The sequence below is a fragment of the Manacus vitellinus genome, unplaced genomic scaffold (assembly GCF_001715985.3).
Source record: "Manacus vitellinus isolate BGI_N305 unplaced genomic scaffold, ASM171598v3 scaffold_1_pilon, whole genome shotgun sequence".
NCBI classification, from domain to species: Eukaryota; Metazoa; Chordata; class Aves; order Passeriformes; family Pipridae; genus Manacus; species Manacus vitellinus.
The window spans coordinates 38,241,592-38,265,792 of record NW_021939396.1 but is presented as its reverse complement, the minus strand read 5'-3'; the positions used below and the strand labels follow the sequence as shown (position 1 = coordinate 38,265,792).

The 24,201-nt window shown below is 39.8% G+C and overlaps 1 protein-coding gene across 1 annotated transcript in view; it reads left to right on the top strand.

Annotated features, from left to right (window-relative positions):
* The first annotated feature begins 5,581 nt into the window (after nt 1-5,581).
* Nucleotides 5,582-24,201, top strand: part of LYN (LYN proto-oncogene, Src family tyrosine kinase) — a 49,699-nt gene continuing 31,079 nt past the window's right edge. The window contains exon 1 of the mRNA XM_018080177.1: nt 5,582-5,624. The gene's annotated coding sequence lies outside the window, so the exon portion shown is untranslated. The remainder of the gene's footprint in view (nt 5,625-24,201) is intronic.

Sequence of the window (24,201 nt, the reverse complement as noted above, 5' to 3'; positions counted from 1 at the left end):
AGAACCATCAGTCCAGCTGCTTTTCTTGGCTCTGTAAGATGATATTCATGAGAAACACAACAATCCTTTATTTGAGCTGCCATTTCTACAGAAAGGCAATTGGGATATTCTATAAAGTCCATGTAGACCATTTGCAGCCTCCATCAGGTTACTCAGGATACTGTCCCACCAACACAATCTAGTTCATTCCAGATTGTTCTCAAATTGGTTTCCAGTGTTGGATGCATTTTGATTCACTAAATAGCAATTTTTCTGCTCAGAGTCATGAAAGAAATGGGAACAAAATGGAAAAGATTCCTATGTATAAAACCAGGTAATAGCAGGTGAATAAAATATTTTAAATCAGCGAAGACAGAAGGAGCAGCATTTATTAACTTTCAGAATTAGAGTACCTCAAGACAAGCACTTTTTCTATGTGTTGTAATATTTTGAGTTGTTCATCGGAATTGGAAGTAACAAGATGAAACAAAAAAGGCTGAATTTAGGATTTATGGTCAGAAAATATAAGTGCAATAAAATGTAAGTGGTTATGCATTAGGTGGACCACTGTCTACAGAAAAGATGCCAGCTTTCCCAGCTTTAGCCTATTGAGTATGTGTAGTGTTAGTATGAACAACAGGTCAGTAGAGGGACCAGTGTATTATTCCTCAAAGTATTTTTAAATATTTTCCAAAATTTTAGTAATAAATTTAGTCAAGATTGTAAATTATTGTGTGATACATTTCAAATAAACACAGTGGAACTACCATTAGAAATTAAGAATGTTTTTCTTTGTTTGTTTTCATTTCTCTTAAGTGTTGCAAAACTTGTTTTCCCAGGCTCCAAACTGGAAACAAGAACAGGAACTGATGAATATCCACACATCAAAGTGCAACTTATTGCCTTATACTTGAAAGTAAAATCTATTTCCTACATTATTTTTCCTTGAACAAATAAAAGCAACCCATCTTTATCACATGAAGAGCACATTTCTTAGAATCAAATTTGTAAATATTCTTATTACATTGGTCAACATGACTTTCTCTAAAATAGTAGGAAATAAGAATACACTACAATAAGAAAGGAAATGATAAAAAAAAGTGAATGTCAAAACATACTGCTTTTATTTTCTGGGGATTTGTTTTTTTCTCTGTGACAATATTGGGTGAAGAATGTCTGACTTGGATTGCATTTTTTGTAATCCACTCTTCACTACTTGTTTTAAAATTGCTACATTATTATAAAGTATGTTGACAATTTGGATTTTAAGTACTTAATGATAATGCCTTGAGGAAGAAATAATATACAGAAAACCAATGCAAGTGGTGACCAGGTAAATGCTGGAATTTCTAGAGAAAAGACATTCTACCCTGTTAACAAATTGAGAATGAGTTTCCAAAACTCTGGCTCATACACGCCTCAGTGTTTCAGTTTTACATATGTCTTTGCTTTATCTTTGCCTCTTCTTCTATGAAGAATGTAAATCCTTGTAAACCTAATTTTATACAGTGAACTTTTCCCTGTGTTTTTGTCATTGAATGAACTCAGGCGTTCCTTGGAGTATCTCTCAAATTGCTGTCCTGCCTGTGCCACTTATGCTTTAATGACTGTCTATTATTTTTCTATTACTGCTTCTTTTATATTATTTTAAATTCTTTTATTATATTCTGAGTTGTGAGGGACCCACAAGGATCATTGAGTCCAACTCTTAAGTGAATGGCCCATTCAGGGATCAAACCCATGACCTTGGTGTTATTAGCACCATGCTCTGACCAACTGAGCTAAACTCAGGCTATGCATTCAAGCATCCCATAGAAAGTACTCAGCAACAATGAGATCAAGGACTATATAAAATATAGAGTGAAGTTTGCTGTCTGCTTTCATTGTCCATGACAAAGTTTGATTTACTGCTGAGAGCCACTGTTCCCCACAGTTTGTGCAACTTCACGCTCCCGGACACAATCCAAACAGTGATCAGCAGCCACCACACACGGGTATGTAGCTGGATTGGTCTGGACCCTACAGGGCGATGTACAGGACTCTGAGTCTACTGACAAATTTCTGGACTGATCCCTGGCCCAGGCCAGTTACCACTCAAAAAAATTCCTGAGGTGAGTTGGAAGTGAACATGGTGTTATGGTTTAACCCCAGCTGGCAACGGGGTTACCCCAATACCACGCAACTGCTCGCTCACTGTCCCTCCCCAATGGGATGGGGAGGAGAATTAGAAAAAAGTAAAAACTCAAGGGTTGAGAAAAGAACAGTTTAATAATTGAAACAAAATAAAACATAATACAAATAATAATGATAACAATAATATTATTATTAATAACAATAACAACAACAACTGTAAAGGAGAGAGAGAGAGAGAGGAATAAAACCCAAGAAAATACAAGTGGTTCCCAATACAGTTGCTCACCACTCACTGCTTGATGCCTAGCCCATTCCTGACCATTATTGGCCTCTTCCTGGGAAACCCCCCTCAGTTTATATACTGAGCACAACATTTCGAGGTATGGAATATCCCTTCGGCTAGTTCAGATCAGCTGCCCTGGCTGTGCTCCCTCCCAGCTTGTTGTCCACCTGCCTGCTGGCAGACCATGGGAACCTGAAAAGTCCTTGACTTAGGGTAAGCACTACTGAGCAACAACTAAACTGCAGCGTGTTATCAGCATTATTCTCATACTAAATCCAAAACATCACACTGCACCAGATAATAAGAAGAAAATAAACTCTATCCCAGCAGAAACCAGGATACATGGGCCAGTTTGGTATGGTCCTCATGTTCTTGGTGCCAAGAGCACAGACATGGACTCCAGTCCATGCCAGTTGGTCTCCATACTGGAGCATTGCCTTGCAGCCTTGCTTAATTCAGCAGTAGAGACATTGCCTGGGATTCAAATCTTCCCAAAGCAGAAAATCAATTGCCGAGCGTGAACACTGGCTGGCTAACGTGACTCACAGTCCTTCCTACAAGGACTTCCACTTCAGTAACAAGGTTGAAGTTCAGTTCTTACCCTGTTTTATACCACCCCCCAACTTTCTTGATCTATACACAAAGACATTTAAAACACATGAAGAACAGCTGATCTACAGATGTAAGGGAGGTTGGAATCAGCTCTTTTTCCCTTTTGATGAAGATATAATGAGAGAGAGAATTACTTTTCTGCTTATGCTTTCTAAAGTAGATTTTGTACATATTCCTCTAAGCAATGGCAACAAGGATACACAAACCCACAACTTATTTCACATTATACTAACAATTTGTCTTTGTTTTTATTTCTTATGAAGCACAGTGTATTTATTTCTCTCTAACCCTTTTTTATATTACTTCTTTCAGGGCAGAACTGATGAGTTTGTGCTATGCCTCCTCAATCTACTAATGCACAGCAGCCTATTAGGGTAATTCAGCATCTCTTTTATTTTTCCAAATTATTCACATTATAGGCAAGTGTGTATTCTACTAGACTTCTAGACTCTATTATGCACTTATAAAACTAAATTTTATTTTCACTAATGCTTTGATAGGAGAAGGTGAGTGTTAAACTTAGTGGAATACTTGATAATGAAATGAAGAAACGAGGAGGAAAGGAGGGAGAACAAGATAGATGTGGGATCTGTACCCTATTTCTCCAAGAAGAAAGATACAATATCAAGGTACTTACCTGATAGAGAAAATGGAAACATGAGGCACTAACAGTGAACTTCCAAACAGAAATAGCTCATTTTACATAAACCTTTGGAATCCAAATCTCCTACCAAAAAAAAAAATCTCCAAACCCAAGATGATGTATATTTAGTTAGATCTTTCCTTTTTGTATAAACTTGTCATATGTCAAAAGGTTGCTATGTGGTTGTTCGGTTTTTTTGTTTTATTGTTTGTTGTTGTTGTTGTTATTATTATTACACACCTTTACATAAATTGGGGGAAGGGAGAAAACGTTTACCAACCTTTTATTAATACCAACTTTTTATTAATTATTGAGGAATTCCGTACTGTCTCACCTTATAATAGTTATACCGAGTATCTACATGAGTTTATTTTAATAACCAATGATGCAATTAAAAGAATACCAGAAACTATTGCCCACTGCATTTCAGAGATGCTGAGGGATATCTGGGACTGATTAAGAAATGTGACAGATTATGGTCTCACTGTTTCTACAGACTCTCTCTTCCACAGGATCATCAAGCCTGTGTGCTGGAGTCACAGACCAAGACAGGACTGCAGCACACGCTAGAGAGAAAGGATTGTGCCAATTGCACATCACCATGAGTGGCAGGTCTTTATATCAGCACTAAAGATCTTTAAGTCCTATTGGCAAGATTCAAGTTCTTCTCCAAAACTCAGCAGAGTGTGAGCTGCATTGAGCTATTTTCAGCTATTTATATGCCCCCTTACAAATCCCCATCAGCTCCCCAGTCAACTTCAACTTAAAATTAGACTGTATTGGTGGACCTCAGGAAAGTGCAGGTACCTTTGAATATCTAGTATTTCGTATGGCTTTGACTGTTCCTCAAGCAGCATCCCCTATTGTCAACACTTTATGTGGAAAGCTTAAGTGCTTTTCTTTTGATATTTTGCCTTTGAAATCTCCGTAACCTGAACTTGCCCATGTGGTCTGGCTGCATATATATGACACCTTGACTCCACTTCTTGTAAAGCTTTTCAGCTGCATCCTCTGGCTGTTACGTCCACGCATTCATATTTCCTGTTTTGCTGACCTGTGAAATTTTTATTTCACTTTTCATCAGGCTAGTAAATCATTCTTAAAAGAAAAGAAAATTTAAAGATAAGCTTACTTGTTCTTTGCTTCTCCCAACCCAGCCTCCAAGGGACCTTAAAAGTTCCTTGCAGTGGAATTTTGGAGTTCAAGATGTTTTTCAGACTGCTGGTGGAACAAGACAGCCTTTTCTGTTTTGTCTCTCAGACTAACGCCGTTTTATTTAGCTGTAACTTTTAGTGGAGGGTCGCTTCCCTCAAGAAGTTCGCTCTGGGGCACACAGGCGCTCGCTCCCCTGCGGCAGCGCGGCGGGGGCATATCCCGCATCCCTTGCCCCACCTCGTCCCCATCACAGCCCCCCCTGGCGCGGCGCTTCCCTTCCCAGCCGGAGGAGCTGCGCCTTCCTCCGCCGCGGAGCCGCCGAGCCCGGGCCGGGGCCGCCCCGCTCTGCCCCTCTCCGCGCTCCTCCCTTCGCAGCCCCGCATGCAAATGTTCCCGCGGCAGCAGGAAAGTCACCCGGCGGGCCGTGAGCCAACCGCGGGGCCGGGCGAAGGCTCCTGCCCGGCCGTTCCCGTTCCCGGCCGGCGGGGCAGCAGCGCCGCGCCCCGCCCGCACACCCAGAAGCAGCGCGCCGGGACCCCCCGCTCCGCGCCCCGGCGCTCACACGCGGAGTTTCGCCTCGCTGCCGCTCAAACTTGCGCACCAGGGAAAGTAAGTGCCTTCCCCCGGGAGCGGCGAGGGGGCAGCGGTGCCGGCTCTCCCCGCCTCACCCGCGGGGGTGCTGCGGGCAGGAGCGGGGGGTGCCGCCCGCTGCCTCCGTGCCCCCGCCCCGGCACGGCACGGGAGTACCAGGCGCTTTCCGGGAGGGTTACCCTCGCTCCTGCCCCCGCGAGGAGGTGCCGCTGCCGCCCGACCTTCCCGGTAGGACTGGATGGGGTCTTAAGGGAAATACTGCATTTGGGATAAAATAATCATTCTCAGAAGCATGGTTTATCTCATACCCCTTTGCCTGTCTTCTGCTGTGGTCTGGAGAGCTCGGGAGCTTTCGGGCTGTTTCGTGCCGGGAAGCGTGTGAAATTAGCTGATCATAGTCTGCAGTCGGCGTTTCAAGCCAAAGCGATAGCCTTGGCTGAGGTGAGGTGGTTCCTGGGTATCCCTTGTTACACTGCTTTTTTCTAGGAGAGTAATTCCTGATGTGTCTTCCAAGCTAAAGCTGCTTCCTCTTAACTGTACGTTCAAATGTGCTTCGAATTAAAGGACAGATGAGAAAATGGTACTGTGATATTTGGTGCTTGGTGTTTCTTGCAGACTACTATTGTAATGGTACTGTGTGCCTAAGGAATGATCTAGAGGAGTTTTCTCCTAGCAATTTTAGTTTAGGAACTGATGTCATACCTTCAGTAAAGCAGTAAAGAGTTGCTGTTGAAATTGCATCTTTCTAGTGTTTGCAGTGAATGCCTTAGCAAGAACTCCTTCTGTTGCCTTGCTCCCTTCTGTTGGCACTAAAGACCAAAGGGATTAACATTTAAAACTTGTTTAACCAGATCATATTCCTGTGGGTATACATAGAGAGCACAAAGCTGGTTTCATCAATATACCATCCCCTGCCTTTAGTTCCCACCTTTGAAAAAAGAGAAACAGTCCGATCGATCTTAATGTATTTTAGCACATTGTAATACAAATTGGAAATTACATTTTTTTAGCTTGATCCCATAAAGTTGCTGTAATACTTTTGTAATTTAGAAACATTAATGTTAGTTGCAAGTATCTGTAAAGTACAAGTGCCACGTTGATAAGTCTGCACTCATCATAATATCATTGTAGAGTTGCTAAACCAAAAAGAGGAAGATTTGTGTTGAGAAATTACAAAACTATGTTGGGGAAATGTAGCTCAGTTTTACCAACAGGAGAGTCAAATTGTGTTTGTGTGAATTGTTTCCCACTCAGCATTGAGGGCAGAGTACGTGTTACTTATCTTTTATGTGTCGACACTTTTTATCTTTTTAATAGGTACTATCAACAACACTCAAAGTATGGATGAGAAAAAATTAGTAGTTTTCTCTGAAAAAGTAACAACAGGATAAAAATCAGTTAGATACTGTTAATAGGATGTTATGAAATCTTGGGCAATGATTGAAATGAATGAACTCTGAGATCAATAGATTTCTCATTCTATGGATCTCTTCTGAGATTTATAGCATTTTTCTTTCTCCATTTCAGCTTTGTGAGCTACTGAGTAGTTAGAAAAGAATCCTTGATTTAATAACATAAAAATCTATTTTAATTATGTGTCGTTGAGATATATTATTTTTTTAACCATGATGATATAGAATGATCATCTTTGTACAGTAGCTGGCAGATTTGAAGCTAGTCTTTTCTCTATTTTTGAGTAAATAAGAGTTTTTTCCTAAATAAATATACAGAGGACAAGGTAAAGTTTAGGCCTTTTCTTATAAGTCCCTTGACCAGTGGAGTTGTGCAATGACTCTTTCTGACAAGGCAATGAATTGTGAAACTTTCCAGTACAAAGTTAAACCCTGTTCCCTTTAAAATGTTTAGTATTCCGGGATTTAATGTTACCCTTTCAAGAGAGTTTCTATAAATGTGAAATTATTCCTTGCATGTATTTATGAATATATAAGTATTTATGAATGTGCAAGTAACTATTTCATAATACTTCCTCCTTCCGATTTATCTGTGTACTTGAAGTAACCTATCTTCCTATGGCCTTATCGACTCCTGTAAGCTTAATGGCATCATAGAACAGCAAGTGTTGCGGAAAGCAATTCCTAAAACAGGCAATGAAAAAAAGTCCAAAGTCCTCCTGGACTTGGACTTCGGTTAAGATCAGCTTAGTACCTGATCTTCAGTGGGGTATCTCAAAAGGCCAGAGACGCTACATCTGGCCCTTCTTGTGGTGCACATCAGGGAGCAACATTTGACCTCCACGTAGTTATTTGGGAAAGTTTAAGAATTGCTTTCTTTAATCTCAGATGTGATTCTATTTCTGTCACATAAAGGAGATGTTTGTGTGCCTATACATTACTTGGAACCTTAATGGGAGTCTTTGAGGTTTTGGGATGAACACATGTTGACCATGAACCAATTTTTATTTTTGTTAAAGGGCTAGGTGATCTGGGGAGGGGATGAGATCTCCTTTCCATATGTGCATATTCTGAGGCACTGAGCGACTTTATTTCTTCACTGTTGGGGTTTAGGGAGCCCTTTGCAAAACTAAATGAATGCAGAAGACAAGTAGATAGGGCATGAACGAATAAATAAATAAAAGCACGGGGTGGGCATTAGGTGTAGACTAGGATTTCTAGCATTCTGCTGTAGTAGGATGGCTGTACACAGAGGTGTACCTCTGCAGCAATAGGGATCCCTGAAGGATGTGAGCTGTAATGTGCTAATGCAAGGGATAGGAGGAGAATCCGTGGGCCAGAGATCCTGAGGACTGTGTGAGCTTTGTATGTGGGGGGTGATACTTCCTTTTGAAGCTATGGAGCCGAGTGTGTAAATAATTACACCAAACCATGTGGCTCTGTTAAGTAGTATTTATTATAATTTTACCCCTTTAGGATTTCCATCAGAAGAACAGCTTTATTCTGTAGAAGCAGCAGTTGCTCATCTGAGAATTGGGATTTTTCTCCTGCAGATCATATTCCTACTTCCTTTTTTTCCCATTTATTTCCCTCCCGTCTTTCATGAGAATGCAAGAGTGCTACAGATGGTATAGAGAGAAAGTCTTAGAGACTTGCTAAGCCATACCACAGGAAACTATGTAGATAAAAAATGTAAAATTACATTCATATGAAAACAGTCTTTAGTGACGCATATATAGGGAGAAGGAGACTGCTGCCCTATAAACAGTAATGGTACATTCTCAAATAAATTACCATCTACTGATAAAAGACAAATGCAATGTAACTGTCCTTAGTGTGACTGTTCCTAGTTTAAACTTTATTGTCCTTCAGGGAAGGATGGAAAGGTCTGTGCTTTCGTATTTATTTTTGCCTGATTCAAATACATTTCCTGTTGACATTGTCATTAAATACTGTAATTTCCGAGACTGAATCACTCACATTTGTGTTCAGCATCTTTCCTGAAAAATGTGGGTTCATGGAACAAAACGCTAAGACAGGATTATTCTTGTCCTGGATGCATTTCCTCCAAATATTTATGAGATACTTGTATTTGTTGTATGCCCTAAAGAAATACTCATAGAGGTAAATAGATCAGTTATTTTTGTCAGCCAAACATCAGAAGAGAGAGGGTATTTTGGTAGTAACACTTTGCTGGGAGAGAAGGACAAGACCAGGGAAGGGTGGAGGGGGTAGTGGTTAGATCACGTTTCTCTGAAGGGAAAAAAGGGTAGATTAGTACCATTCAGGCCAGCAATTGCTCTCCCTTAGGTCAGCTTCACCTATCTTTTTCAAACTGCTGGCATCTTAAGTATCTACAATTGGTTCCTGTGTTTGCACAGTGTCCTATCTTACTTCTTCAGTTCGAAGGACTCAAATGATAAACAGTCTGAACAAAGTGTCCTTCTTCCTCTATGGTCTCTGCTGCATGAGGCACGAGGCTACTTCTTCCTGTGGCTGATATGTTGTAGAAATTGCTACTTTAATTTGCAAAGGCCAGCTGTGATAGGAAATAGTGCAGTCTTAGACTGGAAAATGTGATAGCTCACCACAGGGGCTGAAGTATGGGATGCAGCTACTCTTCTGGAATGGCAATTTTTGTAGTTTTCTCTGTTTTAGCGGGCTGCTCTAAGTATGGAAATGATAAAAGTTTGGAGGGAATGGATTCCCTCTGAGATGTGTTTTTAACTATTCCTTTGTTGGTTTAACAGAAAGCTGTTTCAGGAAGTTCATCAACAAAAACAATCTGTTAAGTCAGCTTTTTGATGTGGCATCTACAGTATATTGCTTTGCCTTTCATGTTTCCTTCATTAATTTGTATATAGGTGTATACAAACCTGTTCAATAATTTTTTTTAATTAATTACTCAGGTTTTATCTCAGATGTTAGTGCAGAAGTATATTTGTCTGCTAAGCAGGTTTGTTCTTTCCACATATGACTGTACTAGGGGCTTAGAACAAAATTAATATCAAAAGCTAAAGAATATGTCTGAGTGAATTCCTGTGTAATGATAACACATTTATAAATCAGTAGGTCTGACCTATGACTAGGTTTCACTCTATTCAGACAAAGAAAATATTTCCTGGTGGTATCAACTGAGTAGGGAAAGGTCTGGATAGTACCACATCTATTGAATGTATTGAAATTGCTTGCTTGAGTATCCATTGCCAGCATTGTGAGGCTTACGTTCATTAGGTGTAGTGGAGACAAAATGGTTTTCTCCAGGGCAGCCCCAGCCTTACCAGGTGTTTTGATGGGATTTTTAAAACCCTTCAGTAAGTGCTAAATGCCCTGGGGTATCTGTGATTCAGGTCTGGGTGGACAAGAGCTGGAGGACCAGTGTTAAGTGGTTGCCAGAGATGGTGTCAGTGTCACTGAGGAAGTGAAAGTTTTTGGTAAACACACAGGAAGGGGATGGGCAGGAGAAAGAGGAAATCCTATATTGGATGTTTTATGTGCAACTTGTTCAAAATACATTGCGAGAGTCATTTGAATGTGCTGTTGTGGCGTAGCAGAATGTGCAAATGGGATTGAAAGTACATTTTTGTAACTTCAGACCTACCATTGCAAAAGATCTGCTAAACTGTGCAAAGGCTAGAGAGAAGCATAACAGACCATGAGGGATGTAGGAAAACTTGCCTTTTAAGCAATTCTTCTGCCGTATTGCTGGTGTGGCACTTTGTCTTCCTTTTTCTGTCCAGCTGTATTTGGATTGGCTTCAAGAGAGATTGCAGCCACTGTCCTGACACCAGTGGAGGAGCACCAAGCCATACTGAGGTGAACACTAAGCCCATTTCTCTTGGGATGTAGATTGCCTGATTGATAGTTTCTGCTAGGCACGCAGTAGATAGCAGTATTTCCACTAAGCCTGACAACTTGTCTCTTCTGAAAATCCCCTGCTAAATTTCCTTGGAAGCAGTTCCCATCCCTCTGCCGCAATGCTTGCCAGTGTTTCTGAAAAGGTCCTAGACCCATACTGCTTCAAATGCCTTCATCAGTAATAATGTGCTGTTTGTTTGGGGCTTTTTCTCCCCAGTTTCCCTGAAAAACCCATGTTTCAGTCTTTACCCCGCTGTAGCAGTACTCCCTACTGCTGTTTCCTTTATTGCTTCTCCCATCATTCTTTTATTTTGCCAACATAATTTTGCTGTTTCTTTCTCTCCGGCTTTGTCATCAGGACTGTCAGTGGTGTAAACTGTATGTTTCATCTCTTGGTTTAGATGTCTGTAGGAAATTTTCATTTCCCCTTCTAGTAGAGTAAGCCTCAGATCCTTTCATAATCCAATTATCATTTGTAATCCATTCATGCTACCTTATTAGGGAATATGTGCCCAGAAATATATAACCTCAGCTTCATGAAGAAGTCTGGTGGAGTGCCAACCTGGCAGTACTGACATGGTCTTCAAAGTGTTTTAAGAAGGCTGTGCCTCCGTAAAGGGCAGCTTTGTACTTCTGTAGATGGTCAACAAGAGTTGACCAACTTCTATCTAGAGTACAGTTTATGTGTAGGTACAATCTGTTCTTAGAGACTACTGCTGTTTGCACATCTGATTTAAAACAGTGACCTCAACCTGACTTGAAATGGGTTAGTTTCTGCTATGAAAATGGTCAGTGAGGATTGTCTGTTGTCCCTTTGTCTGCCCTTCTGTAATGTTGTTTGACCTTCTCTGGTCAAGTTTCATTTCTGTCGCACGCAGGTTTTTCTGTGCTGCGTAGTGGCACATGGAAAAGGTTTCTGAGCCAGCGTTGACTCTCCATGTAAACATGTCTGGTTCAGTGAAGCAGAATGTGGATTTACCAGCATGTGTGCTGGCCTGAAGAAGAAACCAAGGCTTGGCGTTGTGGGGGTGTGGTGCTAAGACAACAGCTCTTGCTCCAGGATCTTGCTGTTCTCCTTGGTGTTGGTGTGCTGAACACTGAACCCACAGAAAGTGAAACTTAAGAAACTTAGCTTTGAGAAGGCAGTGCAAGTTGCACTAGCAGAAAAGAGGTTTGGCTGGTGGAGTGAACAAGTGGGACGAATATGCTTCAAGTGAGATACTTCTGCTCTTGATGGAGCATTTAAGCAGGGTTGAGGGCATTGGATACGAGTGTAAAAAAATGGAAAGCTCAGCATTTGAGCAGTTGATTAAAATCAGAGATCAGAACAGTATTCTCTTCTGTAATGTATTTGACTAGGTTTAGATGGGTGAAAGGTCCTTTTCCTTACTCCTGCAATAAACAAAAATATCAAGATGGTTGGTATGGTACGACACAGGAAAGAAATTTCTCCCTTGAGGACAGAATACAATTTCAATGATGTGACTGTATTGTTTATTATGGGTTCTGTATCTTGTCATACTGACTGAGAATATATGCTTTCCTAGGGTATATTCTCTTCCTATTAGTTATCATCCTTTGCATTTGATTGGTTTTTCTCATTTTATCTCTCTGCTTCTGCAGTCTTCTTGCTTCATTTATTTCTCAGCATTAAGCCCAATTCTGACTTCTTAGGGATTTTGGCCTCTTCTCCTGCACCTTTTATTATATGTTTTGTGTTGTCCTGAGAACTTCCTGTGCGTGTCCAAACAATGAAGGAGTCTTATTGGTTTTTTCAAGTATTTTCTTTGCACAATGCTTAATACTGTGGAATTCAAGTGTAAGTTGTGGACTCATTACTGTCCTCCTGAAACAAAATTGGATAACCATTGTGAACACTGATTTGTTCTTAGTTCTTGCTTTGAAAGTTAGCTGTGTGGACTCTGAGTGCTGAAGTCACAAATAAACATTTGGGCTTGTGCACAATCTAAGATAGTTTTTTAAAGTACAGTATAACCACATGTCCTGCCTATGAGCTATATACCTGATACGTGAAGTTACAGAGGTTATAAACTTTAATGAGCAGCCAGTATGGTTGTAATAATAGTGCTGTGAAATTCTTCCAGTCTGCAGTATGAATGTGAAAATTATATTCATGGACCTCCAGTTTACTGTGAGTTTAAATCTGCCAAAATTATCATGCGTGCTGGCCTACTCTTTAAGGTTCGTGTCCTGCCCTTTGTGCAGACAGTCCTGATGTGAGTCTCTCGAGGTCTGTAGGGGTCATGCAAGCCATGTGCTGCCACTTACAGGATCAGAGCCTGGTTCAGTGGAACTGGCTATGGTTGTAACTGCTAGGTCTTCATCTGCTATCAAGTGCAAGGCTCTTGGCCATTCAGCAGGACTAGAAGCAACAGAAAATACTAAATCCTGTGCAATCCAGTAATGATATATCGTGAATACAGAAAAGTTTGTTGTTTTTAGAGGGTGGAAACAAGAAATGTCCAGAAAAAGTCAAAATAGTAGCAGAGGTCAAGGTATTAGTCCGTTTTTGAAAATGCAATAAATTGTGTTGAGAATATGCAACATGCTTCTTCAAGTCAGTTCTCTATTGAGATCTTCTATTTAGTATAGAATAACTTCTCTCAAATGTAAAAGAAATTCAGTCAAGTAATATACTTGCACAGCTATTGTCCTGGTAATTTGGTGAACTATGTTCATTCTTGCCCTTGAAGGAGATCATCTGCAAAAACATACATGTGTTTAAAATCGAGGGTCTCCAGGTCTTCCTTATAAACTTTGAAGCTGGAACAGTCAACTGAATTATCAGACCAGCTATTCACAACCCTTCCTCAAAGAGAGTTCCCCGATTCTCACTCTCACTCCTCTGTGAAAACGGAAAGAATGTAAAATATTTTAAATTTTGGTTAACTTTAGAGAAACTTCTTATTCATGCTCAGATGTGCAACAAATGTGAAAAACATGCTTAGAAAATTGGATGTGAATTCTTATTCATGTTCATTCAGTGACATATTTCCTTCAATGACATATTTCTTTTTACACTCTTACTGTCCCCCCAGCTTGAACATGTAGTTTACAAGACTTTAGTTAGAGTATGATTGTGACTTTCAGACCTGAATTGATGAAAGTTTGCTGTCCCTTTGGATATGTTTGGTAGACTTCAGTGAAGTGTACCTGTATCTGTTTAAAAAAAAACCCCAATGTCAAGGACTTCAACTAAAAACATTCAAAAATTGCTTATCATATAGCTCATTTAGTTCTATTTATCATGTTTGCAGCAAACTGTTGGTTCAGATGATATCCTTTGGTGCCTCTGCATGTATACCAAATTGCAACAGTTGCTTGAAACAGTTTACTAAGCTGGGCCAGAAATCAACTGGTACATTCCTGGTTTAGGAAGGAATATAATTAACACAGAATTTAAAATTAAGTAAAATAAACAAGTTAGGAATAGACTTTTGTGAAGAGCCAGAACCTGGAGGATGTTCTTGCACCCTTGAAGTTAAGGGAGGTTCTGCTACTTAAGATCAGTGAGAACAAAACAAGGTGATTCCTCCCAAGGATGCTTACACAGTTAGTGCTGAATGTTGTTCTAGTATCCCTGTAAAGATTAAATGGCACAGAATTTCATTTCTGCTAGTGTAATTTTCTGGCACCAGATTTGACACTGTCTGATTTATTTTTTTTTTTCAAGAACTGTGGCAACTTCCTCTTGTGACTTAAGAAAACTTGTCCTAGGTTTGCAAACTTCCAGGAGGAAGTGGACTCTGAGTGTTAGCTCATGTCAGCATGAAGGATTTAACCCCAAATTTTCATCTGAGCATGGAATTCATTCTTGAGTCCGTGTTACATACCCCAGTGTAACGTCCTGTGTTTCAGGAGGGTTCTTCTGTGTATATCTAGTGCTGTACGGCTAATGAAATACAATACAGTCTGCTGGAGAAGTAAGTGTATATTGGTGTTTGAAATAGTGAAAAAAAAATTCTTTTTTTTCTTTTGTGAATGTCAGTGCTTTAGACATGCTCAAGACATAATGAATGCTATGTTTTATTTGCAAGTTTGGTCATGAGTAGATATCAGCATTCAAAAAGGGAGGTGACAGCAGCTGAAGAAGCTCTCCGACTGATGGAGCGGGATGATAAATGCAGCATGGTGCAAAATAATATGAGTTACAAAAGGACTAGGCTATTAGGAGCCATAGTTAGGATCCATTGACACAGAAGTCATTCTGCACTGATTTAGTCATAACTGACGTAATCCGTATTGAAAGCAAATTGTAGAATGCATAAAACCAGGTAGGTTTATAATAATTGATTTATTCCCTGGTTACCTAGTTACCGGAATTTGAAAAAAAACAAAACCTAAAATACATTGTTGTTCTGGTCCCCATTTCTCTCTTTTATTAAACACACTGAAAACAGAAGATGAACCCAGAGGAGAAGTGTTATACTTTCTATGAGGCCACGCTCAAAACCTTCATCGGGGCTTGCTGTCTGTGTATTTGCTGCCATCCATCATGTTTTGATTGGCTAGTTGAGGGATTTGGACAGACTGGATCGATGGGTTGAGGCCAATTGTATGAGATTCAACAAGGCCAAATGCCAGGTGCTGCCCTTGGGTCACAACAACCCCATGCAGCACTACAGGGTGGGGGCAATGTGGCTGGAGCACTGTCTGGCAGAAAAGGACCTGGGGGTGCTGGACGACAGCTGCTGACCGTGAGCCAGCACTGTGCTCACGTGACTAAGAAGGCCAATGGCATCCTGACTTGTATCCAAAACAGTGTGGCCAGCAGGACCAGAGAAGTGATCATCCCACTGTACATGACACCAGTGAGGCTGCACCTCAGGTCCTGTGTTCAGTTCTGGGCCCCTCACTACAGGAAAGACATTGAGGTGCTGGAGTGTGTCCAGAGAAGGTCAGCAAAGCTGGTTGCTCCAAAGGGATTGGAGCATAAATCTGATCAAGAGCGGCATAGGGAGCTGGGGTTGTTTAGTCTGGAGAAAGGAGGCTCAGGGGAGACCTTATCACTCTCTGTAACTACTGAAAAGGAGGTTGTATGAAGTAGGGGTGGGTCTCTTCTTCCAAACTACAAGAGGAAATTGGCTCAAGTTGTGCCAGGGGAGACTTAGATTGGATATTAGGAAAAATTTCCGAACTGAAAAAGTGGTCAGGTGTTAGAACAGGCTGCCTAGGGCAGTGTTAGACTCTCCATCCCTGGAGGCATTCAAAATACCTCTAAATGTGGCACTTGGGGACATGGTTTGGACTCAATGATGTCAGAGGTCTTTTCCAACCTTAACAGTTCTATGATTCTATGTTGTGATAATTTCAAGGTCTTCATGATCTTTGCATTCTGTTTACAGTGTAGCAGTGGGTTTGAATTACAGGCATACCTCAAAGCAAGAGAACACATCTGCAAAATACTCTTTGTTGCCAGCAGCATCTTTAACTAGTTGAAGGCCGCATTCATAAATAACCATCCTCTCCCTTTAGTCATAGTAACTATTAATATTCACTCAACAAATGTCCTGTCAATACATTTGTCCAGGCATGTGGATGTTGAGCATTATGCTCCCTTGCTTGAATGAGACAAAGGTTTCAAGTATCAGCTGCTACCTGCAAATATACCTTCCTTTGCACCTTCTGGAGAGGGCAGACAGAGTAACAAATTTCAGCTGAAGAGCTAGTTGGAGAACAGCCTGGTGATGATTCCCCAAACTCACTGTACGTTAGCAAGTTGCTCGCTTCGTCCCTTGTTGTCTTCTGAGTCCCAGTGTAAACAAGGAGAAGCTCTTGTTTCTCTTTCATATGTCACGTGGTAAATGCAGACATGGGGTACTGCACGTGCAGGACCACTTGTTCCTTAGGGTAGTTTGTTTGTGTGGCTGTGCCTTTGGTTCAAGTACATTGATCAGTGTACTGAAATCAACTCCTGAGTAAACCCACCATGGGTAATGAACCAGGCCTTTTGGACTGATGTAGAAGCCCTTGTTGCACTCCTCTCAACTACACCTTGTTTTGGGAGGCAAAGTGTTTGTGTGTGAAGAAGGGGAGGGCAGAGAACTAGGTAAGTACCGCTGGGAGTGAAGAAGGATAGTTCGGAGATCTGCATTCTCCAAAGAAACAGCGTGAAGCTTGTCCTATCCTTCTGTCACATCATTTGTTATGAGAATGAAGACCTTTGGGCTACTCCTGGACCTCACTCCAACCCCCTGTTGATTTAAGGGTAGTTTCTCGTTTTCCTATGCCACAGTTACTGCTCTAGTTGTTAAAAAGGGAGGAGAGAAGGATCCTCAGCCTAGTGGTAGACATGAACATACGTAAAGCTCAGGGCAAATACTAGACTACTGAAACTTTAGCACACTACCACTATTGGCCAAAATGATCATTTTAAATCTGAAAAAAAATTTATGTGAGTCATAGATACACTCGGCTTGGAATGTAGACATAGTCCTTGGGGTTTGCTAGCTGGAGTGACACACTTCCTAATAGTTAGGAAAAATGTTGATCCTCTTCAGTGTAGTGGTTTGGCCAAATTCTCTTTTGGAAATGCATATTTGATTATATGGAGCTGCTGTTTGTCATTACTGAGTGTTTTTACGAGTCAAGAAAATGACATTTTTACTTATAGTTTGCATGGCACTTTTAAGTCTTTAAAGTATTTTGGGAACCTTCACTTTAAGTTGGTTAACATATTGGTACAGTTTTTCTGTTCCATGTCATATGATCCTTTCCAAGAATTTGATAGAGGTATTTATTCTGTTAGGTCAAACTAAGATGTTATTTGACCTTTTCCCCTATCTTCAAAAGATATAGTGCAGTGGAAAAAAGCTGAGGAAATGGAAGATGTGGTTGCCTGAGGGCTGGCAAAGTGAATTAATTCATTGTTGATATTGATTCAAAATTCTGGAGGATGCAGTTGAGGCAAATGATTGTAATAAAATGAAGAGAGTATTATAAGGTCAGAAAACAGATGTTAGTTTAATGTAAGACTTGTTTTAAAATTAATGCCAAAAATACTGACTACATGAATCTGAAACATTTTTATACTATATAAAGTCTATTATACAATGTTAACAAAATTACAGTCTTGTGTGAACTAACTTTCTTGTGTTTTGGTATTTTTTTTCTTAAATTGAATAAACAAGAATCAGTAATTTGTACAAATTTGGTTTCATTTCAGTGTAATGTTTTGTTTCAGAATTTTGTTTTCATCCTTCTGAAAGCATTTTCACATTATTATACCTTTTTTTTTTTAACCACTGCCATTATTCCTGCATGAAACCAAGCTTTTAACTAATCTAGACAAAACTGTAATGGATTTACAGAAAAGTAGAGGATGCTGCTTTCTTGGTCAAACTCCCCATCCCTGTTAGAGCTACCTTTCGTGTCATCAACTATGTTGATATTTATTATATGTGTTATGCTATCATTTATGAGTTCCAACAAATATTGTGTATCATTTATCTGAGCACTGAATAAGCTTATCCTCTCCCTGGACTCTTGAAGGCAAGACAGGCAAAGGTTGGAAAGTGGATTAGTGTCACTTGAATACAGAAAAATGTTTACTTTGACTGATACAGTAAGTTTTACCAGAGCACTCCTGTTACAAAGGCTGTGCAGAGAAGTACGTAATCTGTAAACCTCCCCTGACCACACCTCATTTCTATAGAGCTGTATTGGATCACTTCACACTTCGAAGTTTGAGATATGATAACTTCAGTTATTTGCCGTTTAGTATAGTAATATGCCAATTAATGTTGGTTCTTGCATCACTAAAGAACCTGGTCTAGTAAGTAAAAACAAAATAAAACAAAAAGGTACAGTATAGGAGAAAAGATTTTCATTATGATCCAATTGTGCTGCTCAGAATGGCTCTGCCTATCCCAGAAACACATCAATACAGCATGAGTACAGCAAATCCAGATATCTTATCTGACCAAAAGTTTCCTTATGTTCTTTTGTCAACTGTTCTTGCGTCAACTGTTGGGGGATTTCTGCTGAATGACCTCTCCTGTGAAGACAGGCTGAGGTGGGGTTATTCAGCCTAGAGAAGAGAAGGCTCCGGGGAGACCTTGGAGCAGCCTTCCAGTATCTAAAGGGAGACTACAAGAGAGCTGGAGAGGGACTTTTTACAAGAGCATGTAGTAACAGGACAAGGGGAAATGGATTCAAACTGAAAGAGAGTAGGTTTAGATTTGATATTAGGAAGAAATGTGAGAGTGGTGAGGCACTGGACCGGGTTGCCCAGTGAAGCTGTGGATGCCCCATCCCTGGAAGTGTTCTAGTCCAGGTTGGACAGGGCTCCAAGTAACCTGGTCTTGTGGAAGGTATCCTTGCGCACAGCAGGGGGCTTGGAACAAGATGATCTTTAGGGTTCTTTCCAACCCAAACCATTCTATGATTCTAATGCACAGTCCACTTCCACTATCGTTGTATGGCAGCACACCTTTTTGCCCTGTTGTAACTTGAATTCTTATTTTAGAGGTATTTAAATTGGGAAATGGACTTGAATTATGAATGTTGCAGAGTCCTAACTCCTGATTTCAAAATGAAGGCAAATGTTGGAAAGGAAAACAGGTCACCAAAGGGTGGAGGACGTGGTGATGAGAATTTCAATGAGAACAGTAGTCAGCTTGGTAATTGATTCAAGAAAGATGTCTGCTAACCCAGATTGGTTTATTTGGACTGAGATATTTGTGCATTAATGTGAATCAGGGCTCTGAAGAGGAGGAGAAGAAATACTGGTGCAGGGCTTAAAACTGAGTGTTGCAGAGGAAGTAGAAATGTGATGGATTTATAACTGTAGTAGGAATGCAAGTGTTTGGGAGCATGAAGGTGATAGGATGATACTTTCTGTGACTGCTATAGGAAAGCATAAAAATTAATCTGAGATAGCATGGCCAAAGTAGAATTTGTCTTGGTCACAATTGCTAAGGAAGAAATTATGAAAGGACCTCAACAGGGTTGTGGTTCCTGTCTGCTGCACTTCCCCAAACTCTTGGCAGGACCACTGTCTGTTGCCTGTTACATTAGCATTACACTGAGACTTTTCTAAAATACTTTCATTTGCAATGAAAAAATAAGGGTCCCCTTGTGATATTAAGAGGCATTAGAAACACACAGGTGGCTGAGAATATTGTGCAGAACAAATAGTCTGGCAAAATAATGGGGAGAAATTTAATATCAGAGTGTAAGGTAATGCCACTGGAGATATGAAAGTCTGCTGTGACAACAGTTCGCCATTATGAAAAATGAGACAAACCTGAATGTCTTATTGGATCACCAAATGTTTATAAAAGGCTAGTGTGATGAAAGTGTGAAAATAATAAAGTAATTTCTGGAATATATATGCATCTTGGTAATGTATTTCTGCAGATGGAAGAAGTAATAATACTATTTGCTTCAAGGCATTGCTGAAAGTCATCTTGGAACACCTGGCCAGCTCCAGCCTCTTGTTCATAGAGGAATGAGTTCAAAGTGGAACAGATGTAGAGAAGGGCTGCTAGGATAATCAGTGGAAGTGGAAAAGTCTGAGAGGGTTTGGTCTTTAAAGCCTAGAGAAGAAGCTGAAAAAGATGTGACTTCTTCTCAATCTCCCAAGAGGATGAAGGGCTAAATGCCGTTATTGTCCCCAAAATGTGCTTAAGACTGGGAATGATGAGACAGCTTCTAAGCCAAGTGGAATGAGGTTCTGAAACCTTTCAGCAATAATATTTTGTTCTTCTGCACCATCACCCATTAACCTCTCTAAAAACGGAGCGTGGTAAACTCGCTTCTGAGCTTGTATGATGTGATTGCATTGCTCAGAACAGGTCTGCCTTTCCCAGAAAGTAATTTTTGGCCCTTTGCTCTGATCATGGGTCATAAATCTTGCTCTGATATGTATGCACCTTTGCAGTATTTGACTTAAATGAGACTAAGTTTGAGGAAATTCTACAGTAACATGCTTGTTGCAGACTTTTCCACTACAGTAGTGTTGGTTACACTACTTATTTCTCTTATTTGCCTGTTTATATAGATATGTATGTCAAAATATTATTTTAGCTTTGTCTCACCTTTTCCACAAAAAAAGATTGAAGCAGTTAAAAGAATTCCTCATTATTATTCCTTTTTTAAAAATGCTGTCACCTGGGCTAGTGCTCCTCACATCACAGGAGCAATGACAGTCCACCCAGGACAAGTCTGTCCTAGTTAAACACTGAGTAGATTCAGGTTATCCATGCTCCTTTTTATATGCATTGCAGGGAGCACATGGTGATTTGTGCCCGTGTCTCTGTGTGTGTGTGTCTGTGTATGCCATGTATATGTGTATCATATAAGGGCTAAATTCTGTTTGGGAGACATAGAGATGATATGATCCAGACCTATAGAAAATAAGCTAAATTTAAAAAGATATTAAAATACACAAGGCAAGGATTGAACGAGACGCAGATAACCATTTAGCAGAAAGGCAAGAGAAGAACAAACTGTTTAAGTTCCCCTAGCTGGTCTCAAGTGCCAAAACAAGATGTGGGAAGTGAAACATGCCCAAAATGAAAGCTGACCCGGGATTTCTGTATTTGCATGAGTCTAGTTAGATGAAAGTTACCAGACAATCAGGTCTTACAGTAAAATTTAAATGTGTACCTATAGATAATACTGTATTGTATTATTAAATAAATATATATATACACACATATTTTATATATATATGTGGTGAATTGCAGGTAAAAGAATAAAACCGAACAGAGGCAAAACTAATAATTTTTGAGACATGTAATAGGAATAGGAATCTACTTCAGTTCAGTTACTCTCCATTTTGGTTCTTTCACTTTACTGCCAACCACAGATAATTTATTTTTGTCGCTCCTATTCTCACTCTGGTCTAGTAGCAAATCTTCACTGGCGCAAATATGTGTAGAGCAGCACTGATCAGCATTTTCTGAGCTCTACCACCTCAAGTTAAACTCCTCTGTTGGCAACTTGGCAGTTGCTTTGCCATGTGATGACAGGTCAAAATGAACCCAGGTTTCACAGGCCACTCAGAGATAGTCCTTCTCATAGTCCAGTAACAGAGGTATAGAAGATCGTGCAGCACTTGGGTGCTACAGATGGTGTGGAAGAAGATCAATATAAAGTGGAGGTCAGCAGTAACAGGGAAGATAAAGGAATTCCTTAAATTTAAGATTTTTCCCATTTTTTTTCATGGTATAGTAAACTTGAGCAGTTGATTAAGTGATGTAGAAAGTTGGATGGGCTTCTGAGAAAGCAGGTTTTTGTGTCCCTGAGCAGAGTGGGCTTATGATTCTTCCTCCCAAGCAGTTTTAATCTAAGTTGATCACTCTGACTTTGAGACACTTCTGCTTTGACCTTGAGGGAAATGCAGAGAAGTTTCATATGCTCAGTTTCATATACTCAGTTGTTTAGATCTGATGAAGGCATTGCTATGTTACCTCTGACTTTATAACTTGTGAAGTAGCAGAAAACTAACTGGCATTAAAGAACAGAATGAAACATCTAAAACAAAGGGGAGCAAATATATTATTTTCAATTTTTGAAAAAAGTGTTAAAAATAAAACTATTTACACCTTTGCTCCCTAAACTGCTTTAAAACTCCATGTGTGTTAACAGTTTTTTATATATATAGGTGTAAACGATTGCTTCCTGTTCTTTGGTTCAGAAGTTTAAATATAGAGCAACATTCAAGACTCAGAGTAAGTTGGGGGTCTTGATTAATTTTTTTTCTTGTTCTTGTGCATAAGAAATTTGTGGTTTAAATGAAGAGTTTAGTCTTCATATTCAGTTGAATACAAATCTATGTACCTGTTAAAATACACATGTATATAGCCAATAAAAGCCTAAGCCATGCAGAGAATTCATGTTTAGGTACATGATTATTCACCTTTTGAACAGATGTTTATTTGATAAATAGAGTTCCTTGTATACTCAGTGTTGTAGTTCTAATTATTTTAAAAGTTACTTTATTATTGGAAAAGCCAAAGTATGATCTGTGAGGATTTGAGAATCATTTTAATGAAGACATGATTTCAATCAGGAAAAGGCCAGACATGTCAGGTGGATTTTTAGGAAATTATTTCTAATGTACAACATATATACTATATATGTAACAGAATCACAAGGAAGAGAATGGCTGTGACCATAAACAAAACGAAAAATGAGATCACCTTTGTAGATGATGTAAAGAGTAACTGCCGGGAGGAAATGAAACCTCAAATGCTGCTGATGGTGGATGGACAGGGGATGGTCACATGAACTTTGACTACTTGCAGTAGAAAGTATTGTGGCTTTAGACACATTACATGGTGCTAATGTAGAAAAAGGCTGGTAAAACAATAATATTCTGGAGACAGACAGCAGCTTTTAACCCTGGAAAAATGTTTCACTTCTGACTTCTGCTCCCTGTGATCCATTTTGGAAATATGACTCGTGTGTTGCTGTAGCAAGATGAAATAGGGCATTCAGAGGGAAAATTCAAGGTAAATGTCTCGTAGACATCAAAATCGATGTCTGTGGAACAACCTGCTGCAGAGGCTCTGTATGATGGTGCTTATGGATACCCCTGGGGCTTTTTGAAGTGTGCCTCAACTTAGATACTTGTTGCCATGCTGCAGCTGTTGACCCAAGTACTTGTCTTTACCTTTTAGCCATGAAATACAGTATGCTCTTTGTTAGAAGAGAAGCTGTTACTTTTTTAGATATCTGTTTATAAAGATTAGCAGCTGTGTTAAGTAGAGTTTCTTTTAATTCAGTGTTTATCTTTCATGTCTAGTTGTGTGGACAGGGCAATAAATGAAAAGCAGGGATGAAAAGTAGTGTCTCCTGTATTGCAAAAGTGTTGGAATGGGAAACATCTGAGTAGGGACTGACAGCATTTTCTCTGTTGTCCAAATTATTTTTGTCTCTGACGAACAATAATGTACTTTTATTTGTGATGATGCTGTGCTGTCTGTATTGCTCTTTGCTTACTGTATTCTCTGTCTCTTTATATATCTGCACAAAACACTTCCTTGATGCTCCTTGTGATATGGCAACAGAGCGCTATGCAAATGAACATTTTACACCAAGTGAAATATTTTATTTATGCATGAATGTACTCCCCCCCTTCAGATTTTTCTTATGACTACTGTATAAGCTAAGATAGATGTATACTGCAAACAGATTTTATATTTCAGGGTTTCTTTTTTTGTATGGGTAATTTGCTAGGGTAGAATGTTTAGAAAGATAACTTTGGCAATGATTATAATATTCTGAATTTTGAATATTTACAGTGGGTGTTGACTGAAACCCTCGGATCAGTGTTTGCTCTTCATAGTAGCCCTATGAATCTTTACATTGATACCACTTTCAAAAACCTGGAAAAGACCCAGATCAGATTTCAGTATAAAACTGTATCATACTGTGCTGGAAACAAATACATCTGTCACTGCAGGTGAACTGGGCAGTGAAGCTTTTGAAACCAGTACAGTTACATTTCTTCACTGAACAGAAGCTTTTGAAACCAGTACAGTTACATTTGCTTTGGGTGTAGG